This window comes from Macaca thibetana, chromosome 3 (genome assembly GCF_024542745.1).
Source record: "Macaca thibetana thibetana isolate TM-01 chromosome 3, ASM2454274v1, whole genome shotgun sequence".
Lineage (NCBI taxonomy): Eukaryota > Metazoa > Chordata > Mammalia > Primates > Cercopithecidae > Macaca > Macaca thibetana.
The window spans coordinates 157,302,890-157,323,151 of NC_065580.1; the positions used below are offsets into that span (position 1 = coordinate 157,302,890).

The following is a 20,262-nucleotide window of genomic DNA, read 5'->3' on the forward strand; positions in this document are numbered from 1 at the left end:
CGCCCACCACCTCGCCAGGCTAGGTTTTTTTTTTTTTTTTTTTTTTTGTATTTTTTAGTAGAGACAGGGTTTCACCGTGTTAGCCAGGATGGTCTCGATCTCCTGACCTCATGATCTGCCCATCTCGGCCTCCCAAAGTGCTGGGATTACAGGCTTGAGCCACCGTGCCTGGCCATAGTTGTGCAATCTTAACGAAGCTACTTGACTTTTCTGAGCTTCTCATCTAAAACAATGAAATAACAATCATTAACCACCCACTCAGTTGTAATTATTAAACGGTCTAATCAGTGGCAGTTACTTAGCACAGTGCCTGGCATGTTGCTAACACCCCTGAATTGTCAGTCTATTATCCTTGGGTGGGCAACAGATGGAACATCCCTTATTTTTACATGCTTAGTATGTCTGAATTTAATTTCTATCTCAAGCTTTCCCCACGTCTTCTTAGAAGAATGTTCAACACTGATAATTTAAGGTCAACTCAGTTCTCTGGGTCAATTCAGCCAACCAGGGGTTAATTGCCTCCTACCTCACGCTCAGGGTGGCATCCGGTTGCCATGGGCCTTAGATAGCATCTGGGTGTGAGAGGGATCGTCTGTGGCTCAGGTGTCGTCCTGGGCTGGCCTCCACTGGGACACATGATGCCTGTTTGGTTCTTGGCCAGTGTCACCTTGAGGTGTCTGCCTTCCCTCTGGTTTCTGATGGTTTCGTCAGAGGAGTTTGAAGCAGAGCACCTCCATCGTGAATAGAAGCTGGGTAAAATAAGGCTGAGGCCTACTGGACTGTATTCTCAGGCAGTTAAGGCATTCTTAGTCACAGGATGAGATAGGAGGTGGGCAAAAGATACAGGTCATAACAACCTTACTGATGAAACAGGTTGCCGTAAAGAAGCTGGCTGGCCAAAACTCACCAAAACCAAGATGGCAACAGAAGAGACCTCTGGTGGTCCTCACTGCTACACTCCCACCAGCGCTATGACAGCTTACAAATGCCATGGCAGCGTCAAAAAGTTATCCTATATGGTCTAAAAGGGGGAGGCATGAATAATCTAGTCTTGCCATCTAGTTTACCAATGTGTCCTGAACCTGGGAACTGTGCAAATCATGCTTTATTTTTTCCATAGGGCACCTTAGTTCTTGGCTTCAATTGCTTTCTAGTTATGTTGATAAATTTCCCTTAATACATGGACATCAATTTGTGATTTTTAAGGTAAATTTCTGCTCCTATTTTATGTCTCTCCAGTTCATTTGCATTATCAGTAAAGCAGTGGGTTTTAAGGGTTGGTGTTACTCAACTAGCTGGTATTGAGCCTCGAACTTAAACGTACAGTGCAGACGTGTGAACAAGTGTGAAGCCCATTGAGTATGTTTAAATGGAGATGTTTCATTTCTTTTCCCTGAGCTGCCTTTCTTCCCCTTCTTTTCTTTAAACTTCTTGATGGAGTCATCTGCATTTCTACTTCTGTTACTTTATCTATTTATTTTTTAAATGATGATTATTAATTACACTTATAATACATTGAAGATACAGTTTCACGGTTTAAAATTCAGACGCTTTACACAACATTGAAGTCATTTTTGCTCACCGCTCACAATATAATAATAGCTAACATTTGTGGAGTTTTTAGTCTATGCAAGCCTCCTGGAAGCACGTTCTGATTTTTTTTTTTTTTTTTTTTTTTTACTTTGCTCATTGGCTGTATAACACATAGGTAATGTTATTTTATCCTTATATTAGAGATGAGGAATTTAAGTCCCAAATAAACGAAATAACTTGCATAAAGTCACACAGTAGAAGGCAAAGCTCGGATTTCAGCCCCAGGAAGTGTATGACAAAGGCTGTGTCCTTTTTTAAAAAAGAAATAATTTCAACTTTTATTTTAGGTGCAGGGGGCACATGTGAGGTTTGTTATATGGGTATATTGTGTGATGCTGACATTTGGGGCACGAATTGCATCACCCAGGTAGTAAGCATAGCAATCGATTGTTTTCCATCCCTTGCTCCCCTCCATCCCCCCTAAGTAGTCCTGTAGCTGCCTTCGCAAAAATTATATCAGGAGAGCAATTGTAACAGTGAGCTGAGCTAACCCGCCCCCCATCTTGCCTTTCCCTTAATTATTCCAGGGCTATCGGGCTTAGCTAACTTTGAAAGACATTTAGGCTATCATTTAAATGATAAGAAGCCTTGCCCAGAACTCAACCACTTTCGTAAAGCTAATAGGAGGCGATTAGGCTGCGGGGAGGAGAGGAGCCTGAGACCCGCTAAGGTACAGACAGGCATGATTACGAGCCATTATTCCAGAGGTTATAAACTATGCAACTTCCTCGATTACTCCTGCAAATAACACTACTATTGTAGCTTGGCCTTTTGAGGTATCTTTTCAGATTTTTTGCAAGTCTGACACCCATGGCACCACCTAGACCCACCCACCCCATTCTGTGGCCCCACACATAAGTGATTCAGCATGCAGGAGAACAGCTTCAACCCCCTATAATTTCATCTCTGCCCCAACCAATCAGCAGCGAGCACAGGGGAGGATGTTTTACAGTAGGTAGTTAGTCATCCATGAGCAGGGCAGGAGAGGGCCCCCACAACCAGGAATGTCAGGTGACCATCAGGTGATGGTTAGGTGGTTCTTAAACTATCTCTCTAAAATAATATAATAATTAGTCACAACTGGCACCAGAGAAAGGCAGTCCCCCAATAGAAACACCTGAAACTGGTGATCAGCAGCTCCCCAGTAAGATCTCAGAAGTTGAGCAAGTGGACTCAAGCATACACACAACAAGAGGAAAAATGGCAGAGCTTAACTGGTATATGACCTTCCCCTAAGAACATTCAACTGGCGAGGGAAAAATGCCTCAAGTAAACGTGTGTACAACTTCAGTAAACACACTACAAATACAGCCCCTCCCAAGGGCCGGCAGACCACTGCACATGTGGACAGCCCACCCCAAGTGAAGAACTAGGGGAGAAGAGACACAACACCCTGGAAGCATGCCAAGGTAGAAAACCCCAAGTCAAAAGTCAAACAGTGCACTTGACCTCTCAAGTCACCTGTTTGGCTGTCTTCCAACTGTACTTGACTTCCTTTCATTCCTGCTCTAAAAGTGTTTAATGAGCTTTCATTCCTGCTCTAAAAAACTTGCCTTGGTCTCTCCCTCTGCCTTACGCCTCTTGGTCAAATCCTTTCTTCTGAGGAGGCGAGAATTGAAGTGGCTGCAGGTCCATACAGATTCACTGCTGCTAACATTTCTTTAGCAGCAGGCAGGAAGAACCCATCAGATGGTTACAGTCCTCAGTACCTATCACTGCCATCTTTATGTCCATCTGTACCCAATGGGAAAATAAATCCTTCTACCAAAAAGACACATGTATTTGTGTGTTCATCACAGCACTATTCACAACAGCTGTGTCTTAACAAAAGAAGATATTTGACCCCACCCCCGCCAATCGTGTCCCCTCCTTAGAGCGCCACTTAAAATCATCACATGGTATGATTCTCTTTAGACCATTCCCTCCACATTTAGATACATTTATAAAATATAGAGCTTTATTGCAACTTACTTTTTTTTCTCCCAAGGGCATTCCATGTAATTCTTTGTAAATACTGCAGAAGGCTCCACAACACTGGAGTATTTAGTCTTTAGTACAATATTTAGTCTTTAGTACAGATATTTAGTACAATATCTGGGGTATTTAGTCTTCCCCTACTGATGGACAATTAAAACCTGTTTTTATCACTAAAAATAATGCTTTAGAACATTACTGCTCATACCTCTGTGCACATGCACAGCATTACATGTGATATCAGGGTAGGTACCCAGGTCTGGAACTGCACATCAAAATGTGTCTAGTTTAATAGAGCCTTTTTTTTTCTTTTCTTTTCTTTTTTTTTTTTTTTTTTTTTTTTTTTTGCTTCCTGGGCATCTGCCTTGGACCCTGTCCTCTTCCCACTCCACTAAGCAGCATGTGCTTAAGTCACTAGTGACCTCCTGGCCGTCAATAACATTCTACTCTATCTCATCATATCGCATGACAGGGCGGAAACAAACACTCTCCTTCCGGAAGCTCTTCTGTTTGTTTCTAGGATGCTGCAGCCACCTGGTTCCTCTACCTCTCTGACTACTTTTTCTCATTCTCTTTTATCTACTGATCTCAGACTTTGGTGAGCAGAGAGACTCACCGGGGGAGCTTAAGAAATGCAGAATTCGCCGGGCGCGGTGGCTCAAGCCTGTAATTCCAGCACTTTGGGAGGCCGAGACGGGCGGATCACGAGGTCAGGAGACTGAGACCATCCTGGCTAACACGGTGAAACCCCGTCTCTACTAAAAATACAAAAAACTAGCCGGGCGAGGTGGCGGGCGTCTGTAGTCCCAGCTACTCGGGAGGCCGAGGCAGGAGAATGGCGGGAACCCGGGAGGCGGAGCTTGCAGTGGGCGGAGATTCGGCCACTGCACTCCAGCCTGGGCGACAGAGCGAGACTCCGTCTCAAAAAAAAAAAAAAGAAAAAAGAAAAAGAAAAAGAAAAGAAATGCAGAATTCAGGCCTCCAGCTTATAGAAATTACAATTTAGTAGGTCTTGGTGTGGATAAAGAAGGTACCATTCAACAAGTCCAGGTGAATTCTTATGTAAAGCAAGATGATTCTGGTGCAAGTAACCCATAGAAGGCACTAAAAGAAACACTGAGCTGAATTATGAATTCCCAAGTAGAATATGACATGTGTCTCATTGGAGCTAACTATTCCCGTACTGAACTCAACTCAACACCATGCACTCTTTGATTACTTAGCCTCTAGAACACAGCTCCATAAGCAAGTGCTTCACTTCCCTTTAGAGAGCTATGTGAATCATACGTACACGAACAATAAAGAGAGGAACCACCAGCTTGAGCAAAGCTAAAGATCCTGTCAGTTATCCTACCAAAGTCAGAGCCTCAAGGTAGAGCACTCCAGACAGGCTTCAGTGCTTAAGGCGTCAAGTATACTCCTTGCTTTAATGCATTTTGCATCTGAAGCTAAAGGGAAGAATGTTTCCAAAAATGTTCACCAGCTGTAATGAGCCTCTTGCTATCTGAAGTTCACTTTGAAATAAGAAGGATGATCTTACAATGTCTGTAAATTATAACAATTTTATAATTATTATATTTATTATGCTATAATTATAATTGTATAACTGATTCCACATTTCGTGGCTAATTTCTTTGTAGGATTTAAGCCATCTAAGTCTGAAAACATCCTTAGTGACAAATATGACAAAGAATCAACCCTATTTTTCCTTAAAATATCAACTTTATTGAGGTATAATTCTTAAATGCAACAAAATGGGCCAGGTTTGGCCTATAATCCTAGCACTTTGGGAGGCCAAGGCAGGAGGATCACTTGAGACCAGGAGTTTGAGACCAGCTTAGGCAACAGTAGCTGGGCATGATGGCACAGGCCTATAGTGTCACCTACTTAGGAGACTGAGATGGCAGAATCACTTGAGCCCAGGAGTTCGAGGTTACAGTGAGCTATGATCATGCCACTGCACTCTAGCCTGGACTACAAAGTGATACTGTCTCTAAATAAATAAAATAAAATGCACCCATTTTAAGTGTATATTTTAATGCATTTTGACAAGTTTATACACCTGTGCAACTACACATATTAGGCTGGAAAATAGCTCCCAAAGGATGTCTATGTCCTACTCCCAAGAACCTATCAATATGTCATTTTACCTGGAGGATGGCCTGACTTGTGTGCAAACCACATGGCCCTCCAAGAAGGCAGTCCCATGGCTTCAGAGATTTGAGCCTTAAGCCACAAAGGATTATTCTTAGGTCTTGAAACCTAATGGAGTTTGTCCTGTTGAATTCTGAAATTGCTAAGAACCAGTGGCTTCTTTCCTTCAATTGTCTCCCCTTTCAATTGTGTCTGTAACTGATATGCTATACCCTTCTTAGTATTTTGGAAGCAGAGAATTTGTTTTCTAGTTTCATAGGTCCACAGAGGAAGAGAAATTGTACCCCAGGATGGATCATACCCAGAGTTTTACCTGTACCTGATTTCAATGATTTAAGTGATGAGATGTGGAACTTTGGAGCTGATGAGACTTAGATGAGATTTTGGACTCGAATTGATGATACAATAGATTAAGAATTTGGGGAACGTTGGAATAGGGTAACTATATCTTGGATGTGAGACACACATAAGTCTTTAGGAGTCTGAGGGCAAATTGGTGGGCTGAATAATAGCCCCCAAAGCTATCCCCAAAGATATCCATGTTCTAAACTGCTGGCCACCCAGAGCAACCATTCTCTACTCTCAGACACTGTAGGGTAAGATTAAACATTTCTAGGATTCTTATTAATGAAATTATATAGCATGGATACTTTTATATCTGGCTTCTTTTGGTTGGCATAATATTTTGGAGACTTGTCCATGTTGCTTGTATCATTAGTTTGTTCCTTTTGTATTGGTAAGTAGCATTTCATTGGGTGAACATAATAAAACTTTGTCTTTCTGTTGATGGACATTTAAATTGTTTCTGATCTGGATAACTGTAAATAAAAACTGCTATGAACATTTATGGTCAAGTCTTCATGTGGGCAGATAAATGCTATTTTTAAATTTAAGAAAACTAAACAACAGAAGTGAACTGATTAGCAAGTTACCCATATTTAAGTTGGAATCATATGAAAAGATTATATATCTTATTTAAGACTAAAAACTAATATAATCTTTATAAAATATAATTCTGCATCTGAAAAAGTCTTTGAAGTACACTCAAAGTTCTCATTCACACAATTTAGGGTAAAGTCACACTAATCTGGATTTTAGAATAATCCAAAAAGAAGTCTAGCTTTGTTAGAATTGATTTCTGCCGCTATAACAGAATACCTGAGACAGGGTAATTTTTATGAAGAGAAATTTATCTACCTTTGGTCTTTGATGTTGGTGACCTTCTGATGGGATTTTTACCCAGGCATCCTTTTTGCTGATGTTGATCCTATTGCTTTCTGTTTCCTTCTAACAGTCAGGCCCCTCTTCCGCAGGTCTGCTGGAGTTTGCTGGAGGTCTACTCCAGACCCTGTTTGCCTGGGTATCATCAGAGGAGGCTGCAGAACAGCAAAGATTGCTGCTTGCTCCTTCCTCTGGAAGCTTTGTCCCAGAGGGGCACATGCTAGATGCCAGCCGGAGCTCTCCTGTATGATGTGTCTGTCAACTCCTGCTAGGAGGTGTCAGGAGGCACAGGACTCTGGGACCCACTTGAAGAGGAAGTCTGTCCCTTGGCAGAACTCAAGCGCTGTGCTGGGAGATCTGCTGCTCTCTTCAGAGCCAGCAGGTAGGAATGTTTAAGTCTGCTGAAGCTGCACCCACAGCTACCCCTTCCCCTGGGTGCTCTGTCCCAAGGAGATGGGAGTTTTATCTATAAGCCCGTGGCTGGGGTTGCTGCATTTCTTTCAGAGATGCCCTGCCCAGAGACGAGGAATCTAGAGAGGCAGTCTGGCTACAGTGGCTTTGCTGCACTGTAGTGGGTTCAGCACCCAGTTAGAATGGCAATAATTAAAAAGTCAGGAAACAACAGATGGTGGCGAGGATGTGGAGAAATAGGAACGCTTTTACACTGTTGGTGGGAGTGTAAATTAGTTCAACCATTGTGGAAGACAGTGTGGCAATTCCTCAAGGATCTAGAACCAGAAATACCATTTGACCCAGCAATCCCATTACTGGGTATATACCCAAAGGATTATAAATCATTCTACTATAAAAACACATGCACACATGTGTCTATTGCAGCACTATTCACAATAACAAAGACTTGGAACCATTCCAAATGCCCATCAATGATAGACTAGATAAAGAAAATGTGGCACACATTCACCATGGAATACCATGCAGCTATAAGAAAGAATGAGTTCTTGCCCTTTGCAGGGACATGGTTGAAACTGGAAACCATCATTCTCAGCAAACTAACACAGGAACAGAAAACCAAACACCACATGTTCTCACTCATAAGTGGGAGTTGAACAATGAGAACATGTGGGCACAGGGAGGGGAACATCACACACTGGGGCCTGTCAGGGAGTGGAGGGCAGGGGAATGAATAGCATTAGGAGAAATACCTAATGTAGATGATGGGTTGATGGGTGCAGCAAACCACCATGGCACATGTATACCTATGTAACAAACTTGCATGTTCTGCACATGTATCTCAGAACTTAAAGTATAATAAAAAGGAAAATTGATATAAAAAATATTGAATAAAGATAATAATTCCTGGAAAATAATGTATTTGGCTTATGGTTCTGGAGACTAGAAGTCCAAAAACATGGCAACATCATCTGGTATGGGCCTTTGTGCTGTGTGATCCCATGGTGGGACACAGAAGGGCAAGAGAGGATGAGAGCAAGAGAGCAAGAGGGAGAAGGGGGCCAAACTTGCTTTTATAACAACTCACTTTCACAATAACTAATCACTTTCATGATAACAACATGAATCAACTCATGAGGGCAGATCCCTCAGGACTTAATCACCTCTTATTAGGCTCTATCTCCCAACACTTTGCAGTTGGGGGTTAAGTTTCTAACACATAAACTTTGGGGGAGCACATTTATATTAGTCGGTTCTCACAATACTATAAAGAAATACTTGAAACTGGGTAATCTATAAAGAAAAGAGGTTTGATTGGCTCATGGTTCCACAGGCTGTACAGGAAGCATGGCTGAGGAGGCCTCAAGAAACTTTCAACCATGGCAGAAGGCAAAGGGTAAGCAGGCACATCTTACATTTCAGGAGCAGGAGGAAGAGAGCAAACGGGGTGGTGCTACACACTTTTAAACAACCAGATTTTGTGAGAACACACTAACAACGAGAACAGCAAGGGGGAGCTCTGCCCCCATGATCCAATCACCTCCCACCAGGCTCCTCCTCTGACATTGGGGATTACAATTTGACATGATATTTGGGCAGGGACACAAATCCAACCCATATCAACACTCAGACCAAAGGTCTTTATGATTTCTAGGCGTATCAAATAACTGAGATTATTTGCCTACAAAGATGTTTCTCAGGAAAGATCCTATGCTATTTGTCTCAATGATCAATTATATTCTGTTGTAAATTGGCTTTGGTTCTTAAGCATTCTCCCTGGGATCTTGATTACACTATTAATTTGCTTAGCAAACACTCCCTTCAGAGTATAACAAAAAGCATGAGCTAAACACATTGAGGTATAACAAATTCCTAGTCAATGGGGCCTAATTAGTGAAGTTGTGACTTTATGTGAGCATAATCAGGCTCTCAACAGGTCAACCCATGAGCATAGGCAAGTTCTAAGATATCAAGCAGGTGGGTGGGATTGGGGAAGGTGAGGACGCCCAGAGGGGAGGCACCCTAGTTAGCATCACTAAAAGTCTGCCTTTGGCAACACTGAGTGGCAGGCTTCTTTTGGCTCAGATACTCCCTAGTAAGAGAATTCTATATAAACTTCAGCAAAAAGAAATGTTATATTATTAATAGCTGATTAAAGGTAGAAATAATTCATCTTAATTCTAAACACACCAGATCAGCCCAGGATTGATGATCAAACGTAACTCTACGAAAAAAACAATGGGTCTATTAAATTCCCCCCAAAAAATAAATTAGAGTGAGGATGGTGTGTCTCAAAACCTGCATTTTACACACACACACACACACACACAGAGAGAGAGAGAGACAAGAAAATGGGAAGGCTATGGAGCTCTTGCCAAGACTTTTGGGGAATTCAAAGGAAAGGAAAGCCACTGACCTATGACCAAACCTGCTCAGCTTCCTAGCTATTTACCCTGGAGATGCATGTACCCATCAAAAGACTTTTATCTAGAGAAGCTATACTCTAAGGCTCACCTTTAAGAAAATGATTTTAGCGGCGGGGCACAGTGGCTCACACCTGTAATCCCAGCACTTTGAGAGGCCAAGGCGGGCGGATCACAAGGTCAGGAGATCAAGACCATCCTGGCTAACACGGTGAAACCCCGTCTCTACTAAAAATACAAAAAAAATCAGCCGGGTGTGGTGGCGGGCGCCTGTAGTCCCAGCTACTCGGGAGGCTGAGGCAGGAGAATGGCATGAACCCAGGAGGCAGAGCTTGCAGTGAGCCGAGATCGCGCCACTGCACTCCAGCCTGGGCGACAGAGCAAGACTCTGTCTCAAAAAAAAAAAAAAAAAAGAAAGAAAAGAAAAGAAAAAGAAAAGAAAATGATTTTAGCAAGGGCCCTGCTCTGCTCTCTCGGGGCACTGTCTTCAGGGGGTAGTACAGCCGGCTCCAGGGACTCCCAAGAACCAATTGAGAATATCTCTTCCTAAATCTCCCTTCAGCGAGGTCTCTGTTGGAGGCTCAACCATGATGGGAGCGTTTACATCCCAGAAATTGACAAATGCTCAAACCAGGTCTCCTTTCCCTCAAGCATTTATCAGCATACCACTGCCAGTGATGCTGTGTGGCCAGCTCACCATGCTATGTCCAGAGTTCAGCTGATAATAAGTTCTCAGCAGGTTCTTTTAATGAGTGCAAGAAATTTATAAGAGGTAAAAGGAAAATGAACTGCAGGAAATAAAAGACTTGTTAATTATCTTATTGCTGTTAAGAGTGCACCTTTGTTTCTAATGTATGAACTTAAAGCAGGCTAGTTTAAGAACACTCTCCCAGGTGTGTGAGAGAGCATGGAGATATACGGCTTTTTTTTTTTTTTTTAACACAAACAGAAAACTTGACAAAGGGTAGCTTCAACAAATAACGAGGTTAATTTTCTCACATAACATCGAGTTTAAAAGCCCAAAGCCAACAAAGCTGCTCACAAGGTGTTTACAGTCTTCAGCTTCATCATCATCATCACGTGACTCTAAGGGTGAAAAGATGGCTGCTGCTCCTCCAGCTATTACATCTACATTTCAGGAAGACAGAAGAGGAAAAGCACAGGAGAGTCCTCCCCTAGGGACTTCTGCCTGTATCTCATCAGCCAGAATTGTGTAAAAAGCCCTTTAGCTGCAAAGGAGCTAGTGAAATGGAATATTTTTACCTGGTACCCTTTAGAGTGGAGTAAGAAAAGGGGAAAAGGGTATGGAAAGAATGTTCCAACACTGATTCAAATCCCATTGCCTCTAGAATTGAGGTTCAGAATATATTATTTCATTTATTTCAAAGTCACAGGACATCCACATTAAAGAAACATCCACATCCTTCCCCCCGTCTCTACTAAAAAATACAAAAAACTAGCCGGGCGAGGTGGCGGGCGCCTGTAGTCCCAGCTACTCGGGAGGCTGAGGCAGGAGAATGGCGTGAACCCGGGAGGCGGAGCTTGCAGTGAGCTGAGATCTGGCCACTGCACTCCAGCCCAGGCGACAGAGCGAGACTCCGTCTCAAAAAAAAAAAAAAGCCTTCCAACTCTTCTAAAAATACAAAAATTAACCCTGCATGGTGGCATGCACCTCTAATCCCAGCTACACGGGAAGCTGAGGTAGGAGAATTGCTTGAACCCGGGAGGCGGATGTTGCAGTGAGCCTAGATGGCGCCAGTGCACTCCAGCCTGGGTGACAGAACGAGACTCCATCAAAAAGAAAAAGAAAAGTCTTTTTCAGCTGGGTTCTTCATCTGAACTACAGAATAAAGAAATTATTTGAGCAGCTACTTCTCAATTCTCCCAGGAGTGGAATTTCATTGCCATTCTAGATTCAGAGGAAGCAAGGTCGTTTATCATATGCTGTGGATGGGGCCAAATCCATACATATACGGAACGCAGGGCAGACTATGTTTCCTGGACGTTAGCAATGTGCTGTGTTTGGCCGGGTGTGATGGCTCATGCCTGTAATACCAGCACTTTGGGAGGCAGGAGGATCACTTGATTCCAGGAGTTTGAGACCAGCCAAGGCAACATAGTGACACCCTGTCTCTATTTTTTTAATTTTTTTTTTTTTTTAATTTTTTAACACATGTTGTAAGGAAGTGGAGAAGGAAGAGATTTGTTAAATAATTGAATGATCCAGGAAGCTTTCCCAGAGGTATGGAGATCCAGCTGGGTGTTGACAGACGAGAGCTTCAACAGGAAGGTGCAGCAGGTTGGTGAAAGGGGATCAGACCTGTGCACCTACAGGTGTGGGTGCATGGGGTGGGCAGAGCAAGGTGAGGTTCAGAAGGTGGGCAGAAACTAACTTTTGGAAAGCTTTGAATGTCAGGGTTAGAGTTTTAGATTAGGATATCAACAGTTCAGGACAAGCGAACAAGAATAGGGAGACTGGACATAAGCAGACCAGTTAGGAAGCTGCAGTGCGGAGAAGAGAGAATGAGGGAGGAAATGAGGACCATCAGCCCAGTGGCACAGAGAAAGAGGCTGATTCCAGAGCGGAGGTTCTCAGCCTGGGCTGCACATCAGAATCCCCTGGAGGACTTCTAAGGCCCATGCTACACCCCCCAGAACAACTCAATCAGAGTCTCTGGTGTCTGTGACTCCAAAGCTCTCCAGGGGCTTGAGCGTGGGCTGAGGATGAGAACCATTATTCCTGAGATGAGGCGAGAGGTGAGTCTGGTGACTAGTTCGGTGGAGGATGGGGAGATAGGAGCTGACAATGCAACCCAGCAGTCAATTCCATGAATCTTGAGGATCCCTGATTGGGGGGGGCGGTCTGAAGAAGAAGAGGAGCAGCTGCTGGAGGGAAGGAGTGCGCTATTTTGTACAAGTTACATCAGAGAACCAGACAGGGTGCCCAGCTGCAGATGGATGCTAACCGGGGGCCAAGAGGCTTGCTTCCTGTTGAGGTCTGAACGTTTGTGTGCTCTCCCCGGTAATTCAGATGCTAAAACCTAGTCCCCAAGTTGATGGTATTAGGAGGCGGGGCCTATGGGAGGTAACTAGGATATGAGGGTCAAACCCTCATGAATGGGATTAGCACCTGTATAAAGGGGAACCCAGAGAGCTGCCTTGCCCCTTCCACCATGAGAAGCTACAGCAAGAAGGTATTAGTCTGCAAGCCAGAAGAAATCCCTCATCAGAACCTGACCATGCTAGCATCCTGATCTCGGACTTCCATCCTCCGGAACTGTGAGAAACATGTTTCTCTTGTTTCTCTTGTTTTCTCTTGTTCCCAGTATACGCTAACTTTGTAATAGCAACCCCAGCTGACATCTCTCTCAGGGATTAGCAGAGGTCCCTTCCATCTGTACCCCTGTGGCACTTGTCGGCTTAGCAGTTTGCATGGGGAGAAGAAGACCCTTCTGAAATATTTTTTGTTTGGTTGTTTGAGACTGGGTCTTGCTCTGTCACCCAGGCCGGAGTACAGTAGCACAATCACAGCTCACTGCAGCCTCAACCTCCTGGGTTCAAGTGACCCTCCCACCTCAGCCCTCCACGTAGCTGAGACTACAGGAGCATGCCAACCCACCTGGCTAATTTTTGTGTTTTTTTTGTAGAGATGGGGTTTTGCCATGTTACCCATTGCTGGTCTTGAACTCCTGGGCACAAGCAATCCATCCATCTCAGCCTCCCAAAGTTCTAGATTACAGGCATGAGCCACTGTGCCCAGCCCTGAAATGTTTTCTTTGTACCTCAGGTCTAAACAGAGACCACCATTTTGCATTTTGCATTTGGACTAGAAGAGCATTTGGTGGGTACAACAATGGCAAACCTCTCTCTGTATTCCGGGCTTGACATTAGGGCCAACTCGAGTAGTGAACAGGTTTCTCACATGCCATAACTGTCTCCTCTGCTCTGATTTTCCTGGTTTATTTAAATCATTTTGGCTTTTACAATTTCTGAGGGTTGAAGAACTAACTAATTGCTCATTTTTCAGAAGTTTAGCAAAAGGCTGAGTTATCTGGAGATCCTTTGAAGAACTTCAGTCTTTATCATAAAGCAGTCTTGCCACCCAAATTCCAATGACAAGCCAATATCAAAGCTCTGAGTCCAGAGAAAGAACTCATCTTATCAATGCCAATCGTTTCTCCCCTATGAGTTCCGTTTAGCCACTATCCCATCCAACTTGCATTTGCTTTCTCCTTGGTGAATGTCAAGGGAGCTTTTCTCAGGCACTTCTCATTCCTTGTGGCATTTTTCCCTCCAGAGTACTGGCTTTATTTCAGACTTTTTTTTTTTTTTTTTTTTTTTGAGATGGAGTCCGACTCTGTTACCCAGGCTGGAGTGCAGTGGCCGGATCTCAGCTCACTGCAAGCTCCGCCTCCCAGGTTTACACCATTCTCCTGCCTCAGCCTCCTGAGTAACTGGTACTACAGGTGCCCGCCACCTCGCCCGGCTAGTTTTTTTTTTTTGTATTTTTTTAGTAGAGACGGGGTTTCACCGTGTTAGCCAGGATGGTCTCGATCTCCTGACCTCGTGATCCACCGGTCTCGGCCTCCCAAAGTGCTGGGATTACAGGCTTGAGCCACCGCGCCCGGCCTATTTCAGACTTTTTTATTCATAAGTCACATGCAGAAAAGTTCACAAGTTGTAAGCACACAAACTGATACATTCCTACTAAGTAATCACACATGGGTAACTGCCCAGATCACATCATGGAACGTGGTCAGCAGCCCAGAAGCCCTGCTCCCACCTCGTCCCTGCAAGTTCTTCCAACTCCCTTCCTCTCACAGGCTAGGGACAATGACCATAGTCAAGACTTCCAACACCATTGATTAGTTTTGCCTGTTTGGGGACTTTATGTAAACACATTTTGTTCTCTCTATTTGTTTGGTTTTCACTCTAAGTCACGTTTGTGGGATTCACCCACAATGGTGTACGTGGAGCTGGTTCATTCCTTTTCTTTGCTGGGTGGTATTCCACTGTATGAACAAATGACAATACATCCATTACAGTTTTTGGATTGTTTCCCCTTCAGGGCTAGTATGAAAGATGCTGCCATGAACTTTTGGTGACCATGTCCATTACTGAGTTTTAATCATGTTTCTTGTATTTAGGTTAAAAAGACAATGTTTCACTTGCAGACAGAGGGACTGAGGGGAAGAACAGAACAGTATGTCTTGGGCAAATGAAAACAACAACTAGGCCAGGTGTGGTGGCTCACGCCTGTAATCCCAGCACTTTGGGAGGCAGAGGTGGGTGGATCACTTGAAGCCAGGAGTTCGAGACCAGCCTGGCCAACATGGTGAAACCCAGTCTCTACTAAAAATACAAACATTATCCAGGTGTGGTGGTGTGCACCTGTAGTCCTAGCTACTCAGGAGGCTGAGGCAGGGGAATTGCTTGAACTCGGGAGACAGAGTGCATTGCAGTGAGCCAAGATCACACCACTGCACTCTAGAGCAAGACACTGTCTCAAAAAAAAAACAAAAAACTGATTATCCCTCGATGACAGTGTGGCCCTAAATTTGGACAGGGTGGTGTTATTTTCTGTGTCCGGAAGTTCTGTTTAAAAAAACAAAATCACGATGCTGGTGCTCTTCTTGTTCATTGGTGACACGGCTCATCTTGGATGAGAAATGCATTTGGTATTTGAATTTTAGGATAATGTCCACTAAAAACTATCAAAGCAACAGAGGGACAAAAGAATTGCGCTAGAAGAACATGGGGAAGAATATGCTTACCCACCTCAGCTGATTCCAAAGCTGGTGGGAATTTCCTTTCCCCTGAACATGTGCCCCCAACACACACACTTTTCATTTTAACCGTTTAGGATAAAAGATATTTGTTGCAAGTGGCAGAAACCCAATTAAGGATCATTTATAACAGAAAATTAATTGGTTGAAAGGACACTAGCAGAGTTCAAAGAACTGAAAGAAGAACTAGAGAATCTGGCCTGCTCTGGGGGCCTCAGCGATGGGGACTGGGCACCAGACACCAGTGGGACCCTCTCTGCCATCACCTGCACCTCTTGCCTCCCTGCTTGGTGTCCTTCTCTCCTTCTACTGAGAGGCCTTCTCCAAATGGGAAGGCTACAGGGGAAAGCAGCTGGCCCCCATTCTTGTGGCTCCCTGAGGGACACATGTGGGGCCTCCTGAGATTCTGGCAAGAATAGCCTCAAAGAAGGACTCTGATCTGGGCTTGCACAAAGCTGCCGTCCATGAACAATTCCTGGGTCAGGGAGCGGGGAGTAAGGCACCCTGATTGGCCAGCACTGGATCACCCTGTCAACAGACGTGAACATTTGTTACCAGAGAAACAAGAAGGGAGGAGACTGTAGCCAAGCCAACGCCAGCTGCTGTGCTGCAAAGTGTAGAATCCTCCAGAATACTGGAGGAAATAATAATTCTGTACTGTTTCTGATTTCCTAATAATTACAAGACAATGGCACCAAAATAGTTTTACCCAGAAAATCTTTTCTGTGCACCCATGGTGCATGAAGTACAGTTCAAAGCTTAGTTCTGCAGAGTGGAACAAACATGTGAGACAAAACCCTGTCCTCAAGCTGTTTTCCTCTCCCAGCAGGAGGCAACAGAGTTTTGTGAGACTGTTAGAGGGAGACACTCTTGCCGCGGGACACGTCATCGCCCTCCTCCACACATCTACTGCTGCCTGCACCGGGTGAGCGGTGTGGAAGCAGCCAGCCAGGTAGAAAATCACTCCATTCATGTTTTTGTTGCTTTGCTTTTTTTATTTCTCTACATAAATATTTCTCTAAGACTGAGCACAGGGCTTATGTTGTTGAGGTTGGCCTTGGAATGACAAGCAAACTGGAGTTTATTGAATTAAAGTTTGTCACCAAAAAAGTCCACAAAGTATGTATCTCTCCTATGCTTAATGTGACTCATCTTAAGAAATGGCATTCTACCTACTCATTATGGTGATACTTAAAACGACGTTTTTCCCCTAGTGCTTTGGGAGGCTGAGGTGGGAGGATCATTAGATCCCAGAAGTTCAAGGGTACAGTGAGCTATGACCATGTCACTGCACTTCAGCCTGGATGACAGAGCAAGACCATGTCTCTAAATAAATCAATTATTTTTTAATAAAACAAAAATTTTCTTCTGTTTTATACAAAGAATACAGCCTTACTATATGAATAGGAAATTTAAATAAACCCAAAAATACCACTATGCTTCACCAAGATTCTGGCAGTTGGACTAGATGCATTGCAGACAGTTATCTGCTCAACCAAAGGAAATCTAAAGAATAAAGGCATTCTCACTTCTGGTAACTGTTTATGGACTAGAGCTGCACTGTCCAATATAGTAGCCACAACCACGTGTGGCTATGTAAATTTTAAATCAAGTAAAATAAAAAATTTAATTCATCAGGTGTGCTATCTACATTTTTGGTGCTCAATAGCCACAGAAGGCAGCGGCTACCATATTGGAAATTCAAATAGAGAACATTTCCATCCCCACAGAACATACTCGAACAATACTGGGCTAAATTGTTGAGATCAATAATCTTCTGGAAATAATTTAAAATGCTGTCTAAATGTTTTTTACATTTTGTTAAATGCATTGAAGAGTTGACAACATAATGATGAATGACCAAGCCTAGACCTAAAGGAAAGCAAGACCCCAGAGAAGTCAATGAAATGCTTGATCCCCTTTACCTTCAGCCAGTCCAGACTGCAAGATAAAGCTGTATTTTGATAGACTCACAGAGTTGGGAGGGACAGAAATTAAAACTCAGGGCCCAGTAAACTTTGTGAGTCTATTAGGATCCCAGCACATTCACTGCAACCACACACAGCTCCACAATTAGGGTGGGGGTGAGCCTGCTTCTTTCCTCTCACCCACAAACAGCTGTGAAGAATGCTGCCTTTGGTGCTTAGTGCAATATAAAAAAACAAGAAAGGAGAAAATATGTCTGAAAGTGGGCAGGTGCTTGGGCAGGTGCTTGGCAGGTTTGAAGCCCAGATCCACCACACTGGAGCATTCCGAGAAACCTCAAGCTGTAAAGTCGAAGTGTACCAAAAGGTAGTGCACCTCCATGCCTAGAGAGTGGGCCGCAGAGCTGAAGGCAGGTGCTTTCATCCTAGGCCTCAGGGAATCCCATAAGTAATTTTAAGAGCAATGATCAGCGCCCAATCAAAGGAAGTCAACTACACAAGGACACAAGGCACTGTAGGGAAGAATAACAAATGGCAAAACAGGTTTGCAAGACTTCGGATACAGATTCCAAGACGCCCACGCTCCCTAAGTTCAAATTATAAAAGACAGCCTTGGAAATATCAGCAATTCAAGAAGTTCAATGATTCCCACAAAGAGGAGATAAAAATAAATCCATATCTATAGTGAAAATGTGGAATACCAGACAAGGGAAAAAAATCTTAAAGCAAAGAACTGACAGTTAGACCAATAGCTGGTTTCTCAGCAGCAACAATGGAAGCCAAAGGGTGGTTGGAATGAAATCTTCAATGTCCTAAAAGAAAACAACTGCTAACTTCCAATCCTATATTAATTTTCAAGGAGATACTTTCTGCAGAAGGAAAACAATCCCACATGGAAGATCTGAGATGGGCAAAGATAAGCAAACATTACCTATAAAATAATAATAATAACAATTAATGGGGTTGAAATGAGAGAATTATGATATGTGACAACATTAACTCGTGTCAGGAGGAGAATAACTATAATTAACATGTTTAACCTCTTTGTATGAACCAAGAAGAGGATAAAGGCATTGATTAATTCTAGATTTTTATCAAAGAATTATGGTTGTGTGGTTTCAGAGTGACCACTAAAGCAACAGAATCAGAGTTCACAATTTCCAAACTATTAGAGGGACAAAAATAATTAACTAAACCCAAAATAAATCAAGATGGGAGAAAAAAGGAAGCAGAACAGGTAATACAAATACAAAGCTCAAAATAATGGAAAATCCAAATATGTCAATAATTATATTAAATGTAAACATATTAAATACTTCAGTTAAAAGGCATAAAAACTGTTGGATTAGAAAAATTCTCACTGTATGCTATTTACAAAAGACACATGTAAAATATAGGGATATACTAAGGTTGAACATTGAAGGATGGGAAAAATACAGCATGTAAAAAGTAAGAAAGATAAAGCTGACATATTAAAATCAACAAGAGTGGAAGGCACAAAACATTACTTGAGTTAAAATGGGTCATTCACAATGATGCAGCACTCAGTTGACCAGGGTGATATAACTCTTTTAAATTAATATATATCCAATAACTTGGCTTCAAACTATATGAAGCAAAATCCACAATACTTATGGGAGAATCTTAACATTTTTTTCTGTCAGTAATTGATAGAACAGGCAGACAAAAAAATAGTAAAAACAAATACCATGAATAAACAAATGTAATCTAATGTACATGTCTGAGAAATCCTCATCAGTTAGATAATAAACGTTACCTAACTGAAAGTTTGTGGAAATACTACATGTCAAAACTTGTGGGTTGCAGTTAAAGCTGTGTGTAGGAAGAAACACATAGCCCTGAATACACAGATAGAAAGGAAGAAGGGCTGAAATGAATGGGCTGAGAACCCATCTCAAGGAGTAAGAAAAGGAACAGCAAAGAAAACCCAAGAAACAGATGGTGAGCCAAGGGGATACAACATAGTGCAACAGAAGCATTCACTGCATATTCTGAGTCTCTTTATTCATTGAGGAAACTCAAATTAAAACTTTAGGGAGACACTGTTACCCACCCACCATACTGGTAAACACTACGGAACTTGGAATACCAAGGGCTATGAAGCATTTAAAGCAATGAGACCGCTCATATACTGTTTGTGGGGCTAAGTTAGCATAATCAATCTGGAAATACATTTGTATTTTGTATTAAAGTTGAAAATATGCATCATCCAGCAATGCCACACTAGGAACGTATGCGCTAAGGAAATTAGTGTTTTTGGGCACTGGGGACATCGCCAAGATGGTTCAAAGCACATCAGTCATAATAGCCAATAGATGCAAACAATGAAAATGTCCATCAACAATAGAGAGGGTCAATTAGGTTACATTCACGCAATGGAACATCCTACAGTAATGTGTAAACTACAGCTACAAAGCTAAACAATTTTTTAAATACAAGGAAACAACTGGATTGTTTAGGAGTACATGCATAGGCAGAACTACAAAGGCAAGAAATGGATTATCAAAAGAATCAGGAGTTTTCAGGCAAGGCATGAAATGAGCTTTAAGTGCTGGTTGACCAGGTTATGGTTTCCTGCATTCGCCTTATAGTGATTCATTAAACTGTACTATAATGAATATACAAGTTTCATGTATATTTCATTTTTTAATTTGAAAATGTAGATGAAAGACAAGTAATACCAAAAATGCAACACTAATTAAGTCTGGAGAGCATTTAGCATGTATTCTTTTTAAGTAGGAATTAAATCCAACA

The 20,262-nt window shown here is 42.7% G+C and overlaps 1 protein-coding gene across 10 annotated transcripts in view; it reads right to left on the reverse strand.

Annotated features, from left to right (window-relative positions):
• Window positions 1-20,262, reverse strand: part of PCP4 (Purkinje cell protein 4) — a 485,020-nt gene that overhangs the window by 199,390 nt on the left and 265,368 nt on the right. Inside the window, exon 1 of one of the 10 annotated variants that reach the window (XM_050784602.1) lies at window positions 2,088-2,097. The exons of the other annotated variants lie outside the window; for them this stretch is intronic. The gene's annotated coding sequence lies outside the window, so the exon portion shown is untranslated. Of the gene's footprint in view, window positions 1-2,087; window positions 2,098-20,262 lie in introns of those variants that run through there. 10 annotated transcript variants of the gene reach the window in all.